The 19,993-nt window shown below is 38.1% G+C and overlaps 1 pseudogene; it reads right to left on the reverse strand.

The window, feature by feature from the left end:
• Positions 1-14,408: 14,408 nt before the first annotated feature.
• On the reverse strand, positions 14,409-18,012 carry LOC149843353 (NAC domain-containing protein 92 pseudogene; annotated as a pseudogene).
• Positions 18,013-19,993: the final 1,981 nt, after the last annotated feature.

The raw sequence follows: 19,993 nt of genomic DNA on the forward strand, positions 1-19,993 counted from the left end.
ATAAGACGAGGCAATGCATTTTTCTAGGATATGGTGATGCCGAATTCGGCTACAGGCTATGGGATCCAGAGAAGCAGAAGGTATTCAGATCCAAAGACGTGGTATTCTTTGAAGACCAGACACTTGAAGATATCAAGAAAGAAGTGTCAATTCAGACTTCTGCAGGTGGATCTATCCACTTAGATCTAGTTACTCCTCCAGTGGCACAAGTTGAAGGAAGAACATTGCAGGAAGATGATGCAGAGGCGGATGTTGATTTACCCGCAGGCCATGTTGAGCAGGAAGAAATTAGAGAACAACCTCTTCCAGAACCCCAATTGAGAAGATCTTCCAGAGAGTCATAACCTTCCAGAAGGTATTCTCCACATGAGTATGTGATGCTTACTGATGCAGGTGAACCAGAGAGTTACCAGAAAGCACAAGAGTGTGAGCAGAAAGAGCAATGGCTAATAGCTATGCACGATGAGATGGATGCATTGCAGAAGAACCACACTTATGATTTGGTGGAACTACCAGAAGACAGAAAGGCCTTGAAGAACAAGTGAGTTTTCAGATTGAAGACTCAAGAACAATGCTCTCAACCAAAGTACAAAGCTAGATTGGTTGTGAAAGGCTTTGGTCAAAAGCAAGGTATTGACTTTGATGAGATTTTCTCTCCTGTTGTTAAAATGTCTTCTATTCGTGTTGCTCTAGGTATTGCTACTAGCCTAGACTTGGAGATTGAGCAGCTAGATGTGAAGACTGCTTTCCTCCATGGTGATTTGGAGGAGGAGATATACATAAAGCAACCAGAAGGCTTTAAAGTCAAAGGTAAAGAAAATCTTGTATGCAGGTTGAAAAAGATCTTGTATGGGCTGAAGCAAGCTCCAAGACAGTGGTACAAGAAATTTGATTCATTTATGTCTGAAAATAGATACAATAGATCGACTGCAGATCATTGTGTCTACATAAAATGGTTCGGTGAGAATTTTATTATTCTCTTGTTATATATTGATGATATGCTTATCCTTGGAAAAGATATGTCTATAATTGACAGGCTTAAGAAGGAACTGAGTAAGACCTTTGCAATGAAGGACATGGGGCCAGCAAAGGAAATATTGGGCATGCAGATCTCTCGTGATAGAAAAACCAAGAAGATATGGTTATCACAGGAGAAATACATCAAAAAGGTGTTGGACAGGTTCAATATGAACAATGCAAAGCCAGTTGGTTCTCCTTTTGCAAGTCACTTTAAGCTGAACTCGGAGCAGAGTCCATCAAGTGACGAGGAGAAGGAGAAAATGAAGAAAGTTCCTTATGCTTCAGCAGTCGGAAGCTTGATGTACGCGATGGTATGTACGAGACCAGACATCGCATATGCAGTAGGTGTTGCTAGTAGATTCCTTGCAAATCCAGAAAAAGAGCATTGGGCAGTAGTAAAGTGGATCTTCAGATATCTCAAAGGGAGCTCCAAAGTTTGTTTAAGCTTTGGTGGTGGATCACCTGTCTTGACAGGTTACACAGATGCAGATATGGCTGGAGATATTGATACGAGGAAGTCCACATCTGGTTTTGTACTCACTTTTGCAGGGGGAGCTGTGTCATGGCAGTCAAAATTGCAAAGGTGCATTGCTTTGTCTACTACTGAGGCAGAGTACATTGCTCTTACAGAAGCTTGCAAAGAGATGTTGTGGATGAAAAGATTCTTGATGGAGTTGGGTTTTGAGCAAGACAAGTACTTGGTGTACTGCAATAGTCAGAGTGCCATTCATCTCGCCAAGAATCCGAGTTTTCACTCAAAGTCAAAGCATATAGATATCAGGTACCATTGGATCCGAGATGTGTTTGAGAAAAATTTGCTTCATCTTGCAAAAATCTCCACAAATGATAATGGTGCAGATATGCTGACAAAGGCCTTACCGATGGAGAAACAAAATACATGTCGGCAACTGGCCGGCATGAACTTCAATTGATTAGTTGAATTGAAGTATCCCCTAGGGCTGGAGGGGGAGATTGTTGGGTCCAGCCCTATCCCTCATTAATGGTATGGGGAAGTGGATTAGCCACCCACTTGTCATTAATACAGAAGAAGTTGAAGGGTTAGCCCTATCCCCTCATTTAATGATGTGGGGAAGTGGAGTAGCCACCTAACTCCCATTAATGCAGGAAGTTGAAGGGTTAAAACCCCTTCGGTTTCTGGAATGAGTCTAGAAGGCTTACTTCTAGGAGGTTCATATCTAGAAGACTTTATGCCATCTATAAATAGGGGTGTAGAGGTTGTGTGCTTGATAAGAGAAGGGTAGAGTGGTTGTGTGCAGTGTGCAGAGAGAGAAGAAGTAAGAGAGAGAGAGAGTAGAAAGAAGAAAAGGAAGGAAGAAGGTTCGTCACCACGCATTGATCCTCAGAGAGAGGTGTTGGTTGTGGTGTGAGCTTTGACTCGGGTTGTGCACCCGAGAGGTAATCTTGTATTCATTTCTTCCTGTGTTTTCTTTGTTGTTATTATCTTTAGCTTTGGGCAAGCTATTGGGCGTTGTACTCTCTACATTATACTCTCTACTTTCATTATAGTGGATTATTCTCTCTGTGCCCCGTGGATGTAGGTCGTGTTGACCGAACCACGTAAACCCTTGTGTTGTGATTTGATTGTGCCTTTGTTAGATCCTATATTGCTTCCGCATATTTTTGTTATCTTAATTTCTCTACATGGACATGGGATCTAAAGAGTGGTGTGGATGGGTCAGAAACATTGATGATGGAGCTAAGGTGATTTTGGAAACCGTAAGGTTAGATCTCTCCTCTAAACTTTAGAAGTTTTTGAACGGGGAAACTGAAGATTCAGTTATTTTCCAATCAATCAGGGAATTTTTGTATAGTTGGGAAAGAGTTACTGTACAAAAAATACAAGACAACGTAGACTACATTCCTAGAGACCTTGCTAAATTAGCTAAGGGGAGAATCAGTAAATCATTGAATGACATTTGGGTTTGGATCCAACCCATAGCATGACCCTGTTTGACACTATGAGTGGGTTAGTGGGGCTGTTAGTGGGCACGCGTGTTAATCGTGTGGAGGTTACATGAATGTGAAGAGCTCACATTCTCTAACCACCCCTTATCTTTCATTATAAATGGAGGGCTGGAATGCATGATGAAAGCTGTCATAAACGATAGCCTCTAGCTTATTACCCGTAACCATCATTGGGTTCAGGGTCTTGCTCAGCAACAACTTCAAGGCCTGCGCTCATCGTAGGCATCGATAGGTTGAGGAGAACGCCAAGCACCCGCACGTCGCATCGACTATGGCATCTACTGGTACATGCTTATTTTGTATTCCAGTTTCAATTTATGTGAATACGTCAATATTGGGTTATTGGCCCACCGACAGCTGGAGATGACATCGGCGGGGAGCTGGAGGTGATGTCACCGAGGAGCAAGAATTGTCTTTCGTTGGGGGGGCGTCGCCTCATCGGCAGCTTCGTTAGAGACGTCCCCTATCACCGGATGTCGTATGGGCTTTTGACCTCCTTGGTAAGTTTCAGTTTCTCAAAAACCGAAATTGCCTTTAAGTTTTTCTGCATGATTCAGGTCAGATCAGAGGTATCGATTTGGTGGCGGCCCAATCCAGACCCATTTTGGGTGGATCAAGCGAGTCTGTCTGGATCTTGTTGGGTTAGTTTTGACCCAGGCTAGGACCCGAACCCATTTGGGTTCCAGGTCTGAGTCTGATCCGGAGAACCCAGATTTGCATCGGGACCCGATCTGCTAGATGGATCGGATCCGTTGTGAGTGTTCGGAGCAGACCCGGACCCATTCTGGTTTTGGGTTTGGGTCTGATCCGAACATTAGGTTAGATCCAACCCGATTAGATCATAATCGGACCCATTTGGGTTCTGGGTATAGTTTGATCCGGCTATACCGAGTCTCGATCCAGTTATAACCCAATTTGAGTATGGACCAGATCTGTTCTTATCCAATTAGATTGGGTCAAGATCCAAACCCATTTGGATTTGGGCCTGGATCGGTAGACCTCGGGTCTTGTTCTGGACTGAATCTGGGTCTGGAATGGGCTTTGGATCATAGGATCCAATCCAAGACATGATCATTATGGGTATAGATCTAGATTAGATCCGAACCAGGGGTATCCGATTCAAGATCCGTTCTTAATAAATCTGGATCCATATTGGATCAGATCTGATCTGAAACAGGGTCTAAGCACTGTTTACACCTGAATCGGTTCTGTGACCGATATGGATTATTCTGAGACTGATTCAGAGCCATTTTTGATAGGTTCCTATCAAATTTTTACCAGTTTCGAGATGTAGAGACTCTGTTTTCTTGAATCCAAGAAAGTAAAGGGATTTTCTTATTTGATTAGAGGATTTTGTGAGCTTTTGTTTATATTTTATACTGGTTCATTAGGTCCAGAACTGGTTCAGACCCTTAAATGACCGGTTTGAGGTCTTTTTAGACAGATTCTAGCTTTAGAAACTTGGGTTTTACTCTTATGAGTATGTTTTTGTCATTTTTTCATGCTTTATAAATGTTTGTTGTTAAGGAAGCATAACTTATGCATATCTAATACATATGTTTTATATTATTTAAGTTATGCATAAAGTTTTTTTTATGCATGATTATGACTAAATTCATGATATTTTTTTAATGTGTTATAATAAAAAATTAGTTTATGCATATATGTTAAAGTATGAACTTGTATTTTGACGATATAATGCATATTTCGTCATAAATATACATGCATCCATATGTGTGCATGGGCATGCTCCATAATACGAATATGATTTTGGTAAAAGATCTTGATTGATTGACTTATGCAATCACCAAAGTGATCTGAGTTGCGTTGATTGAGGATTCTTTGGACCGTATTAAGATTTGATATTATGATTGTGTGTGACTTTATGAAACAATGATTCTACCCAAAGATAGATCGTTGTGTTTCAAATTCACACAAGATGTAATAGTAGATGTGTATTTCAGCTCATAAAGCATATTCGTATCCAAAGGTACAATACTGAATTACCTCTGATTACATGATCTACTAGTTTCATCAACTAAAATCAATTCCATATGAATTGAGGAGACAGAGCAACTATGAGTATTATCATTTTCATCAAAGTGAAACAATAATGACTCAATTATGCTTGTCTCAGAAAATGTGAATAATAAATAGTCTCAATGTTTACCTTTTCATCACAAGTCTCGTCTGAGTAATAATAAAGTTTTCTCTTTCGTTTCTTTTTGTATCAGGTTCTTTCTTCGTTTCATTAATGGTTCTAGTAATATTCCCCTATTAGACGAATCTAATTTCTTCGATTGAAAAGAAATAGTATTGTTAACTCTCAGATACATGGACTTAGATCTGGCCCTTAGGACTGACGAACCTTCCGCTCTTACAGAGCAGAGTGCAACCGAATAGAAGGTTATCTCTGATAAGTGTGAGCTCTCAAACATACTTAGCTTCTTGCTTTTACAATCTCAAGTGGCTAAGAACATTTAAGGCTATATTCCTCACTGCAGAACAATAAAAGAATTTCTAAGAGCCATTGAGGCTCAATTTGTCATTTCTAATAAAGCAAAGGCTAGTATACTAATGTTTAAATTAGTATCTATGAAATATACGGGTAATAGTTACATTCGATAGCACATTTTGGAAATAAAGAACATTGTATCTCAATTGAATGACATGAAGTTTGCCATTTTTTATTCTTTATTGGTCCATCTAATTTTAATCTCATTGCCTATTGAATATGGATCCTTCAAAATCTCTTACAAAATACATAACGATGAGTGGTCTTTTAATGACCTCTTGACCAAGTGTGTTGAAGAGGAATAAAGACTGAAGGGTACGTGAGAGGGTGTCGAGTGCACATATGGCCTCTTATAAGAAAAATCATAGGTTGAGGCCAAAGAAAGGTTCCTTTAAAAAGAAGAACAAGAAGAAAACTTCTAGGGAGAGTTCAACCACTCAAGTGAAAGCTAGATCTCATGTAGAAGGATCTTCTATAAAGTGTTTCTTTTGCAAAAAGAAGGGACATAAAAAGGTGGTCTGCTTAAAGCATAAGAAATGAATCGAAAATAAATGTAATAAGTCATTGGTTTTTCATGAGTGTAATTTGATTCATATTCCATTGCATAGTTGGTGGATTGATTCTTGTATCACAGTATATATTGTCAATTAATTGCAGGCATTTCTGAATAAAAGAGAACCAACAGAGCATGAAAGAATGTTGGGACCTGCAGAGTTGTGTTGGAATTGGGATTCTTTTTTTATTTGGTTAATACATTTTATATTACATCCTATAATCGGAACCTGATTTCAATTTTGAAACTTGATAAGTTTGGTTTTAGTTTTAAATTTGAAAACTCCAAGCTTGTTATTATCAAAAAAATTATTAATGTAGGTTCTACATATATGTGTGATGGTTTGCATTGATTATAAACTGAATTCTAAATTCAAGAATCTCATTCTATTGAGAACACAATGATTGTTAATAAATGCGGTCTAAAGGAAGATCAATCCTATTTACTTTGGCATCGAAGGTTATGATATATCTCGAAAGAGAGAGTCTAAAGACTTGAGAAAGAAGGAATCCTTGGATCCCTTGATTTTACGGATATGGAGACATGTGTTGACAACATAAAGGTTAAACAGTTTAACACGTATAAGAAAGATGTCAAATGCAATAATAGAAAGTTGGTGATAGTGCATACGGATGTTTGCGACCATTTTTCACTGTGTCATACAGGTGAAAAGTATTTTATCACCTTTATAGATGATTACACATGGTATATGTATCTCTACTTATTATTTAAAAAATCAAGTCTTTCATGTTTTTAAGGACTTGAAGAAAGAAGTAGAGAAACAAACCGGTGAAGTTATTAAGTTTGTCAGGTCTGATAGAGGTGACGAATATTATGATCATTTACTGAGATGGGATAAAAAAAACGGCCATTAGTGCAGTTTTTAAAAAAAGAAGGCATTGTACCTCAGTATACTATGTTTGGTAGTGCTTACCAGAATGGTATAGCTAAAAGAAGAAATCGTACGCTTAAAAAAATAGTTTGCGCGATGTTGAATCACTCAAATCTTCTCTAGACCTTGTGGGGTGAAGCTCTTAGGCGAGTAGTGCATATTTTGAATAAGGTTCCTACGAAGGCTGTTTAAAAAACTCCTTACGAGTTATAGACTGGTAGAATACCTTGTTTGTCATATATGCATATATGGAGATGTCCAGTAGAAGCTAAACTATATAACCCACATATAAAAGCCTTTAATCCTAGGACGATTAGTAGATTTTTCATTGGCTATCCAGAAAGATCAAAGGGATTTAGGTTTTATTATCCATCTCATACACTACAGATAATAGAAATAGATAAAGTGGGATTTTTTGAAAATGATTCTATTGGGATAGATGCATCTCAAAGTATTAAACTTAAAAAAATGCAGGATTCAAGTTTCATACCTGAAAAGGATAAAAACACAATTTTTCTGTCATTCACTTTGGATAATGTTAGAGAAAGTCTGGTCAATGAACATCCATCCCAAATAAAGCAAGTTGTTGATAAGGATGTACAACAACAATCAGATGTGGAAGTTTATTTTGAACCATCTGTAGCACCTGTATGGAGGTCTACGATGACCCAAAAAATCTACTATCCATCTAGACTATGCAGTGTATTTGCAAGAGTCTAATAATTTTATATATATTAATGATAATCCTTTCACCTTTGCAGAAGACATTGAAAGTGAAAGATCAATACATTAGATCAATGTCATGAAGGAAGATCTTGACTTTATGGCAAAGAACCAAGTGTGTGATCTTATATCTCAACTTAATGGAGTTAGACCTATTGGTTGTATATGGGTCTTTAAGACTAAAATAGACTCTAAAGGTCGAGCGGATAGGTACACGGTCACGCTTGTTGAAAAAGGTTTCACACAGATAGAGGGCATTGATTATAATGAGACTTTTTCTCTTGTCTCAACTAAAGAATCGTTAAGGATAATCATGACTCTCATAACTCATTTTGATTTAGAGCTACATCAAAGGGATATGAAGATTGGGGATCTGTAAGAGGTGATATACATGCGACAACCTCCTGGTTTCAGTATCGATGACTCAAATCATTTAGTTTGCAAATTGAAGAAGTCAATGTATGAACTTAAACGAGTCTCCCGTCAGTGGTACAAAAAGTTTAATCAAGTAATTATGAACTTTGGATTCACTACAAACATTGTCCATCAGTATATATATATTAAGACTAGTGGGAGTAAGTTCATAATTTTGGTTTTATATGTTGATGACATTATTTTCGCAACTAATGATTTGAGTCTACTACACGAGACAAAAGATTCTCATTTCGATATGAAGGACATGGGTGAGGCCATATTTGTTTTTGGAATTGAGATCCATTGTGATAGAACTAACTGGCATGTACTACATGGAATGTGCATTAGGAAATGCTCTTGATCAGCTTCCGCTAGGCAGTTGCACACGAGGTGGTGCGCAGGGCCAATGAAAATGATTCAGTACATGAAAAGGTGTTGGTACGCAACCTTTGGCCGTGAAGCTGGGCAGCTTGGCACATCACGAGTTTGCAAAGCATTCTATGATCGTGACAGAGCGATAGAAATGCTTGTGGCAGTAAGGAAGAACGGTTTCGCCGAACTGGCTTATTGAAAAAAGTAAGCCCATGACACCAATAAACCTTTAAGTTATAAATGGGTCAAGGACCCTTATTATTAAGTAAAATTAATTTGGTTGCCATGATATAAGGCCTCAACTTAATCAATAAAGAAAAAACAAGTTTGACAAAAATAAATCATATATTTAAACTCCTAATTAAATGTGGACACCATGTTTTCAAAAAACAAATTGGTTTAAATTGAGATCTTAAGGTCCCTCGTTGGAAAACACCAATTTCAAAACAATCTAGCTTGAGCTGACAGATATATCAAACCCTCTTAACTCAAGGACTCTTTTTCATACAATCTATGCCGATTATAATTTAAGAATATTACCACCATAGAGGTTGCCGGAGCAGTTGTAAGGATATTGAGATGAAGTCACCGAATAGAGGTGGGCCACGGAGGGCAAGGTGATCGTGGGGCTCCATCTAGGGGTTTTCTTGCTTAAATAAGGGTTTGATATATATATATATATAATTTAAGAATATTAAACCGTATTCTTTAAAAAAATATATTAAACCGTAATCCAATATAAGTATTAGTGATAGGAACATAAAAAAAGCAATTTGATTGGTTATTTACTGGACTACTCTAGGGCAATGTTGTCAGTATCGGTGTGGGCATCGATACTGAAGTGAATCGTTCTAAATGGGCCAAAAACTGATTAACAAAATATTCCGTGTCAATGAGAACATGACACGTGTTAAAGCTATTAAAATAATATTAAAAATTAATTTTATGTATTTTTTGTATATAACAAAAATTAACCGATTCAACCGTGAAACGGATAGATTTTCTGTCAATACGATACGTATCTGTCTATACTGACAACATTGCTCTTGGGTCATACATGACTGCCTTCGTATCAATGTCCTCCATTCTTGGTCCACCGTTTTCCCTACATCTAGGCCATATCTAGCATGTGTGCTTTGCTTCGTAATCATAAACCTCATAATTTTATTAAAAAAAATTTGTAAGAATAAATTAAAATAATTGTTTTTCTTGAAAAAAATCTCATAAAACGATTGTCATATTTAATTTTTTAAATACTTAAAAAAAACATACACATAAGAAAAATACAAAGTGCATAAACACATAAAAATATAAATATCATATGAATAATGTGCTAATATCGTGATAAAAAACAGGAAAATTTTCAAACAGGTGATATTTTGAAAATATGATGTTTATTTTAATTATATCAGTTTTTGAAAATCATTCAATGAAATAACTAAATTCAAACGATAGCCGGCATTTGTGATGATGCTTTACATCACAGATCCAGCAATACCTAAACATTGCAAATATGATACCGAAAGTAGCAATAGATTAATCTGTTCACTTTTGTGAAATTGAGATCTGGTGAAATGTGATTGCACACTTTAAGTGTGCTGCTGCACGTGATCACCCACCATCCCCACCTTTTGCTGTTGCACTGACAAAGATGGATGGTGATCAGGTGCAGTGGGCACACTAAAAGTGTGCAATTACATTGCACCTGATCCTCCCTCACATTTGTGTGTTTGGTTTATATATCATGTTGGTTATGGTGAAGAAAGTATCTCAATATCTGCAATCTATCTGGTTTGGATCCAGACCCAGTTGAAAGAACGTGCTGGTTTGAGCTTGGTTAAATGGATTCTGTAATTTCTTGGATCCAACCCACATTCTGAAATCTGAACTGCCCCAACTTATCACCTCAGCCACACAAGTCAATGGTGAGTAGGCCCTAGGATTAGGCTGAATTTTTCTGAACTCTGCCGACTTTGAAATTGAAAAATTGATAGGTTGCCAACTTTAAATTGTTTATGGCACCTTGTGCCTGAAAATGCTAAAACAAATTCATAAACGTAAGCAATTATGCAACCAACTTAGGGAAGACAGTTCTAAATTATATCTGAATGGACTACAATCACCCACTTGGTTTTTGCTGTATTCAAGTTTGCTTTTCATCAATTATTTCTTGACTAGGATAGCTATCTTAATCATGTACTTTTATGACACTTGGGGTTAATATTCTTGCAAATTTTATTATTGTTTATAATAAGATCTATATCACAAAGACACGTGGATAGTGGATAACAGGACACAGTATGCTGGCCAGACTTGCAAGCTCAAAAAGTTTTCAAAAAAAAAAAAAATAGGACATGAGAACACTAGATTTTTAATAACCGAAATTTATTTTTTTGTAATTTTAAAAATTGATTTTATTGAAATATTACTAAAAATAACAAAAAGGTATTAAAAAACATAGTAAAATAATGGCCGTATGACTGTCTGCTCGTGTCACCGAGTGGACAAAATTGCCTGCCACTGACACATAGCTAAAGATATATATATGTATACAACTTTTTGTGGGTTGCCTATATTTTGATAATTATGAACACAATTTTGAGGATTATTCTCTCTCCCAATCAAAAATTCAGAAATAATCCAAGGTAAAAAAAAAAAACCCATCATCCACTGCACCTAATTGGCTGGCCTTCGGTTGGACGTCACCTATGGGTTTCGAACTTGTGACGTCCAGTCAACTTGCTGACATTCACAAGTCGCTCCTACCAGATTAACTTGGAGAGAGTTGGCCATGGTGGTGTCCTTTTTTCCCCCTTTTTTTAGTTATTTATTAGGGAAGGAAAATATCACCATCAACATTATTATTGTGCTGATTTTTTGTTTTTTGTTTTTGGTCAAGTCAAAACCAACAACATAGTTATGGTTACTACTCCTCTTTGAGCTGGAAACCATCCAAAGTTCAGGTCCCATGTTTACAATCCCATATACATATCATTTTTACCCGGAATTTCCTAACTAACAGGTGACATTTTTTTTTTACAGATAACCAATAAAAGGGGACTTTTAGGTGGTATGCGCGCCAGGGTCTTAAATCCAACTAGGGATGCAAACAAATCGGATATGGTCGGATATCCCAAGTCCACATAATTTTTCAGATATGGATTCTTTCAGATTTGGGTCAGATACGGATCAACATTTTAAGTTAGATCTGGAGTTGATCCGATTCAAAATCTGACCCTAATGCATTTTTTACATGTAAAAAACTTGTGTTGTTCTATTTTTTCTAGATCCAATATTACTACATGGATTTCGGATTCAATTCAAACAAACCTCCTCGGATCTGATTGGGATCTATTGTTGGTATTTTTGCTTATTTCATAAAAACCTTAGTACTGTATCGTACGTGAAAATAATAAAATCTTATTAAAAATTTGTAATAACCAACATAAGTGGTCAAAATATAAGTTGGACAAGTTATGGGAAGAGAATAGTCCCGTATCGTGCAGGTGGGGGTTTAGGGAGGGACCCCTCCCTTCTCTGGAGGCCCCTTGCTCAGTTCCCCTTTGTAAAAGAGTGCTTCTCATGTGAGAACTGACACAATGCAGGTGAGCATACCTTTTAAGGATTCAGCTGCCCTTGAAAAATTCATTTTACACATTTAGAATGTGCTAACTAGCGACGGAAGTATTCCATCGCTAAAGTCCGTCGCTAACAATGTATTTTCTTGTAGTGCGATAAAGTCGCGATAATATTGAAAGGTGGGGGAGATTTTGAAAATCTTGATGTTATCATCATTATTAATACGTTGTTAGTGAATATATTGTAATAATATCGTGAGAGTTTGCTCAAGCCCGATCAATTGGCTTCTTTATGCGCTAGGATGTGTTCTCAGTAGTATCGGTGCATATAGGTCGGAATCGGCCGATACAAATCGTATCACCAGAAAATTGATACGATATACTGACCTGAATCGACTATATTTTTTAATAAATATAAAAAATAGCTTAAAATTAAATTTTTTAATATCACTTGAATGGCGTTAACATGTGTCATGTTCTGATTGACACATAATTTGGTGTCAATGGATCGGGTTTGGTTCGGACCCAGGTGGAACCTGAACTGGCCCTGATTTTTGGGTATGGTATATCGGGCCCGGACCCACCATAAGAGAAACCATACCGAACCTGATAAGAACTACATGAACCAGACCCAGGCCATACCCGGTAAAATAATATTCTTTTATTATTTTTACATTAAAAAATTATGGGTCTCAATTGAAACTCAGGTAACTCAGGTCGGGCCTGGGTCTGGTATAAAATTTCACAAACTATACCCGGACCAGACCTGGTTCTTAATCAGGTCTTCTTCCAGGTAAAACCGACCCGTTGACACCCCTACTGACAACATTGGTTAGGATCAGCTTCGTGTATGAGCTTTCCTCGTACAATAAATGTTTGATTCTTCCCTTTCATGCATAATTCACAAATATCAGTTGCATTTTGAAGATGTCACTATTTCAGTGTTATATTCATAATATTGATGCAATCAAGATATTTTCAAAATTATCACCAGTTTTGGAAATGATGTGTTTTATCACCATATAAACACCTCTTTAATTTTTCTATTTAAATTTTATGATTTTTTAATCATTAAAAACTAATTTTTAATATTTTAAAACCCAGCTTGACTATGGAAAAAAAATGTATGAGTTTTATGCAATATTTTCTCGAGATTTTTGTGATAAACCAATTTTTAAATATTTTGCATGGGATTTTTCCTTGCCGAGATAATCTCAATATCAAGCTAAAGAAGATTTCTAGAGCTTCTTAGTGTTAATGACAAAGATGCGAGCTAAGCTCAGTTTCAGCTTGAACAAGACCACTAAGAAGCAGTTGAGCGTGCCTTGCTGGACCGAGCTTGCGCGTGCAGGTGAGTTTGCTTTGATTCATTAACACCCTTGGTTGGAGTTCAGTTGATAAGCTGAAATCACAGTGACAAATTTTGGCATTTTTTCTTAAAAAAAAAATCCGAGAAATTGCCTAGCTGATACAAAAATAAATACCATGAGAAATTTAATATATATTTTAAATTTTCAATTGTAAAAAATAGTTTTTCATTTTATAGTAATTTTTCTGATATTTTTCTAAAAATGTGAGAAAATATGAAAATTTTCAATTTCTTGCAAGAATTTGGCTGCCAATATTCGCCATTTTAAACGTTTTGTCACTATGGGCAAAATAAGGTACAATGCCTGTTTTTGGCAATATATAGCATGGCTGAAAACTAGTTTCATCCATGAGACATACCAATGAAATAAAATCTTAGCACATAACCCTGCTGCCTTTTTTTTTTTTTAGGGCAACTGTAAAAAGAATTGAAGCACCTGTCCTAGCCTCGGAGTTTTACGCTGCCAGCATGACGACGGTAGGTACAGCAGGCTGAGCTAGCATGACCAGGTCTTCAGGCTGAGTGTGGTTTCTTCATGTTGTAAAAAAAAAAAAGAAGGCCAGAAATTGGGCACACAAAAAGAGCAATAAGACAAATTAATAAAACGTTGCTATTACTACCATCATTAACATTAACATTAACAATAACAATTCTTCCCTCTATGCCATTCAAAGAGGCCATCAAGAACTCCATAAGTTTTTTTATGATCATTACCATTATAGGGTACTTCAAAAGTTAACAAAACAGGGGACCTATAAGTCACATTTGCATCATCAAAGTTAAAAGCTATTTCATAGGCCCCGGGGGCAGGGGGTCTTAGCCTCAGAATTTTACGCTGCTCGATAGGTATGGCAGGCTAAGCCAGCACCACCAGGTCTTCGTGCTGGGTGCGGTTTCTTCGGGTTATAAATTCAAACAAAAAAAGCTATTGTTTAATGTACCACTGAGACATTTTCATCAGGCAAGGGTACATTTGTAATTTTCTTTCAGTATGGTGTGGGCCAGTACCCTCCAAGATCCACACATGGGTCCATGGAATGGAACCGGATGTTGCCAGCGGCGCCGAGTTCTGTTCCAAAGCACGTGTCGACATTGGAAAGGGCAACGTTTGTTGGCATGGCTGAAGTGGCCGGAACATTCATCTTCACTGGCTGGTGGTGGCCGTTGACCAGCGCAGCTGGTATTCCACCTTGTTGCAGGGTAGGGAGGTTGAGGTTTAGAGCTGGTTGCTGGAAGCCTGTTGGGAATGGTAGCTGTAGTTGACCCATCAGGTTCATGTTGACTGAGCCCCTAAGGACCCTGGTTAGGTCCACTAGGTCAGCAGTACTGCTGACATAGCCTCTCCCCATGTTGACATGGCACATATCTGGTTGTAGCAGGGATGCAAGTGCAGCTGGGCCCATGTCAAGGTTGAATGGGTTGGCACGGACCAGGTTCGGGGGGAACTTCTTCCCGCTAGAACTCTTTTGAAAAACTCGGCAAACGACCCAATCGTCCTGTAAAACCACCTTAACTAGAATCATAGTGACCAAGGAACATAACAGCATTTTAGTGGCACACAAAGATAACATAATGTAAATTTAAGAGCATATTAAAAAGTTCAAACTGCACCCGAAGAACATGTTTTCTTTTTTCCGGCTTATTACTCAAACAAACTGCATCTGGGATCAAAGTTCTGGTCGCACTGGCTCAGCCTGCCATACCTATGGTCATCGTCCCAATGATGTAAAATTCTTGGGGTACGATCGTTGCCCCTAGATTCAACCTCAACACTTTTTTTTTTTTTTTTGAAAGGCAAGCTGAGGTTAGGCAGACCCATACCAGTTATACAACTATACCATTGGGTTTTGAACCTGCAACGTCTCAACACAAGGTGACGTGCACTAGCTGCTCCTACTAGACAAGGAGCCCCCGTTGGTTACACCTAATGCTGACAAGTTATTATGCCTTAAAAAATGGCAAGTATAAGAAACCAAAGCTCATAGACTAAGAGTATAGGCTTTGAAATGGTCTTGAGTCTCTTGACTAGGTCTAGTCACAAACTAATTCTCCCGAGTCCATCTTAAGGGTTGTGTCACAGGCAACCAAGTTGGTTTGGTTCGGACCCGGGTGGAACCAGACTTGGACCTGATTTTCGGGTATGGTATCAGATTCAGAACTGGGTCTAATCAGGTCCACTGTAAGAAAAACCATACCCTGACCCAATAAGAACTACATGAACCATACCCGGTAATCCCATATTTTTTTATCATTTTTACATTGAAAAATTGTGGGTCTTAATCGGAACTCGGGTCGAGTGTGGGTCTGGTATAAAATTTCACAAACTGTACCCGGGTCCATGTACCTTCGGTCCAGAGTTTTTTTATTTATCACCATACCCAGACCTTATAATGTTTGGTTCCGGGTAAACCCGACCCGTTGACACCCCTATGTACTATGGCGTGAAAACCAGGAAGTGGGTTGGATGATTGGCTTTACCTTGGCAGTTTTGAATGTGGTTTTGGGTTGGATCCTGTATTCATGTATGACCCAGTTGGTTTTCTCTCCCTTTGGAGCTCTCCCTTTGTAGAAGACCAGGGTTTTCTTTAACCCTGCAAGTTCTGAGGTGGTGGAATTGTAGATCTCTTTATCTTTGCCGGTGGTCTTCCAGTATCCGGCATCTGTCGCCCGGTTGGTTCGGAGTCCGGTGGGGTATTTCCGGTCCCGGAGGCTAAAGAAGTACCACTCTTTCTCTCCCATTTTTGCCTTTCCTGATAAAAAGGAGGAAAAAAATTGATCAATTAGTGATGATGGTTAATAATACTGCCATGAATGCCCAGAAAGGCTTCACTGATTTGGTAGTGCCACCTTGTGGATGTCACCAAGTTGACGGGATGTCACGGGTTCGAAACCTACAGTTTGCTGCAAAGTCGAAGTTGAGTAGTATTCCCCGGCTGGCAGGGGGGTTTCATGATTTAGGTCATAACACCAGACTATGCCAGTATTTTGTCTTCTGATCAAACTTATATATATATATATATATATATATAGCTGATCAAGTAAGAAAAGCATGGATATACGTCCTGCATGCCTCCAAAGCACTATATATCAATGGTTGATCCAGGAAAGATATAGTTGGGAACCTTTTAAAAAATTAGTTCACAATGGCTTTGATTGGAAAGCACTAGGCAATCCTGCCTGTAGGAAATAATGATATAGAGAAGAATGACAAGGTTATTCTATGAGGATGGTGTCCATAAAATTTGCCTGTAAAATACAGAATATTAATAGTTGTGAGCGGTCTTGGTGGTGGTGATGCGGTCTTGATGGTGGTGATGATGTTTATCACTTTGTCACAAATATCGCCAGTATTTCAAATATTGTGATTTTATCGTGATATTCTTTTTATTTTTGAATAAAGAAAAAAGTATATCACGATATTCCTAAAAGCTGATATAATACCGGAAATGTGATATTTTTAAAATATCATTTAGTTGGAAATATTGCATTTTTTATCTCAATATTTTCATAATAAAAAACACTTTTTGAGTTTTTTTGGTATTATTTATGGTTTATTCATATTCCTACATAACTTTGATTTTTTTATAATATTGGTAGAGGGTTTACAAAATTCTTTTTTTTTTTTTGAAGGAAAGAGGGTTTACAAATTTCTGAAAGCTCATGGAATCACTACCCTTGAAATTAATGTACTGATCATGAAAAGAATTTGTCATAAGCTCAAGTTGGGAGATCAAAGCGACCTGGACTTGGTTCGAGTTATCTGCCTTGTACAAAGCATAAATGATGGGTTCAATGAGCTGAACCAACCTGGCTTGCTGCTACAACCCGGATCAATAGTTTAAAAAGAATCACCAGGGGGGTTACACAGTGGGTTAGCTAAGTAATGACCAAGTTTCTCTAGTCCTTTCTGTTATCCCCTGGCTTCTACTTGTCACAAGACACATTAGACGGCTAGCTGTTTGTTGTTGGTTGATCTGATTCTTTGCTAAGGGAACAAGTGTAAAGTCTGAAACAAGTCATTTCTGGTTTTGTTCGTAGCCAACTTCATGATCAACTCGATCATGTTGGGAGGTGATTCAGTAGGCTAGAACAGGAAGAATTTGAGGTTACTCATTTGAGTTCCTTGTTTGAATTGTGGTGAAGAAGAAGATGATTATGATGATGATGAGAGTGACAGTTTTGATGATGGAGGTGAAGGAGAAGAAAAGCAAGAAAATGATGATGATCATGTTGATGACGATGACGACTATGATTTTCATGTTGTTATGATCAAAGGTGAATTGGGAGATATCAAACTATACCATGACTAAAGATTATGATGATGAGAAAAAAAACTACAATAATCAGGATAATTATGATCAAGTAGCGGTAATTTGAACTATTATCCATGACTAGAGCAAGGATTAATTAAGATCTCTCACCTGGAAGATCCCATGGTTCACACTTGTTGAGATCTACGTCTCCGATGGCTCGGCTGGTGAACGACGAATCGGAGATCTTGCAGGTGAGGTAGTATGCTATCAGCTCTTCATCGGTTGGATGGAATCTAAACCCTGGAGGAAGGTTGTCCTCTTTAGCAGCACCATCCATGTCTCCTTCACCCCTTGTTGCTCTGCGTATGAAAACTTTGCTTGTTGGTTTCCAATTGCAGTTAGACCAAGCTTATTAGGTTGCACTCAGCTTCAATCTTCTTGCGGAAATGAACAGTTGGAAGGTCTACTTAGAGAAAATCAACCATGTTCACTAAGAAACTTCAGATTGAAACCCTAAAATTTTTGGAACATGGTATCAGCCTGGATCAACAAAAAAAGGAAGTTAATTCCCAATAAAAAGTAGGAACAAAGATGGCTTCTATCCTGGAGAAACTTCACCGCACGAGCAGAAGAAATTAATAACCTTAGGAGTGACGTAGGAGGACTAAGTATTGAAATTTAAGCTTTTAGATGATAGAGAGTGTGTACGTGAAGCTCATAACAACTCAGCATCATCAATATCAAGGTGGTCTCCTGGAAAGCATTAGAAATATGAACATAATAGAACCTGGATAACAGTATAACTACAAAATCGCCACTGCGATTCTGTTGCTTGGATTACAGGAAAAGTATACCAAGTTGTTCAGTCAAAGCTAAACTTGCACGCAGAAGATACCATGCACCCTAAGGTCAAGACAAGAATTGGTTTATGATTGGTTTCATGCTATATGCATAGTTTAGCCTTATGATAATGGAGGTCGTGGGATTGGATATGAGCATCACAATTCAAATGTCCAAATGCTTTCAAAAGATAAGGGTGTAAAAGCCATGAATATTGACATGAATGGTGATTCCCATATCCCTAAATATGAAATTTATTTTCCTATACAATCAAAACCAGATTTACCACTTAAAGGAGACATGTTGGCCATTTTGATATTAAGATTAACAAGCTCGGGGCTGTCATTGATTTATCACGGTTGGGACAAGGCTAGGTTGTCTGTCCTCAGCCCGGAGTTTTACCTCGTAGGGAGGTGGGCCCATTAAGTGACCCAGTTTTCAGTGAGGGTTTTCCTTGGTCATAAAAAAATGATAATATTAACTTGACCGTTTGAATAAGCTATAAGTCACATGCACGGATTGTGTTGACCCAATCTGACCTCATGGATGGATTCAAAATACTTCAGATGCTTGGAACCTGTTTTTGAATCATGTGTTTTCTGCAAAAGAATACCATATGAGCCGAGAAAATATCGCATATTGTAGGTCAGTGGTTTTTCAAGGCTCAAAAAATCGTGCTTACCTGTTGTAATTGGATGATTCAAAATCTGATTCTCACTAACCAAAATATGTAGATCACATATGTAAAGTTAGTTTCATGAGAACACAAATAAATAAATAAAAAAACTCATTCAAACGACATGACAACGAAAACACACGTATATATATATATATATATATATATATATATATATATATAGAGAGAGAGAGAGAGAGAGAGAGAGAGAGAGATTGTCATATAGGAAGATCAAAAGCAAATTTTGTCTGATCTCTAGTGTCCTCTTAACATGTCCCCTTTGATTGACAACCACAAGGACTTTACCTCAAAAGAGCTACCATGGCTGTTGTACATGTAATTTTGACAAAATTGGAGAACATTATGGTAATTACGGAGGGAAAGGAAAGACAAGGAGCATCACGCAATCCACCTCCGATATTCAGACCAAACCAACCCCGGCCAACACGCCATATGACCCGCTGTGGGGCCCAACAACCCCAAATCTGGTTTCACCTAATGATGGCCAATGAGCCGATGACACGCCACCTTTGATTGGGCGGTGGGGCCCCGGGTGACGCCACCACCTTGACGGGTAGGGAAGGAGGCCCGGCAGGAGGGTCACACGAGGAGGGTGGGGGTTTCCCCACGGGCTAACCGCACACAATTGAATATTGGATCCTTGGATCCCTCCTCCCATGTTGACCATTGATCCAAGGGATTTCTTTTGTTTGTTAACGAGAAGAAGGAAAACATCTCCCCCCAAATTTGGCAAGATTTTTTCTACTTCTCATATTAAGTGTGCATTTTTTTCTTCTTTTTC

This window comes from Nuphar pumila, chromosome 3 (genome assembly GCF_984573655.1).
Source record: "Nuphar pumila chromosome 3, dmNupPumi1.hap1.1, whole genome shotgun sequence".
In the NCBI taxonomy this organism is placed as follows: Eukaryota; Viridiplantae; Streptophyta; class Magnoliopsida; order Nymphaeales; family Nymphaeaceae; genus Nuphar; species Nuphar pumila.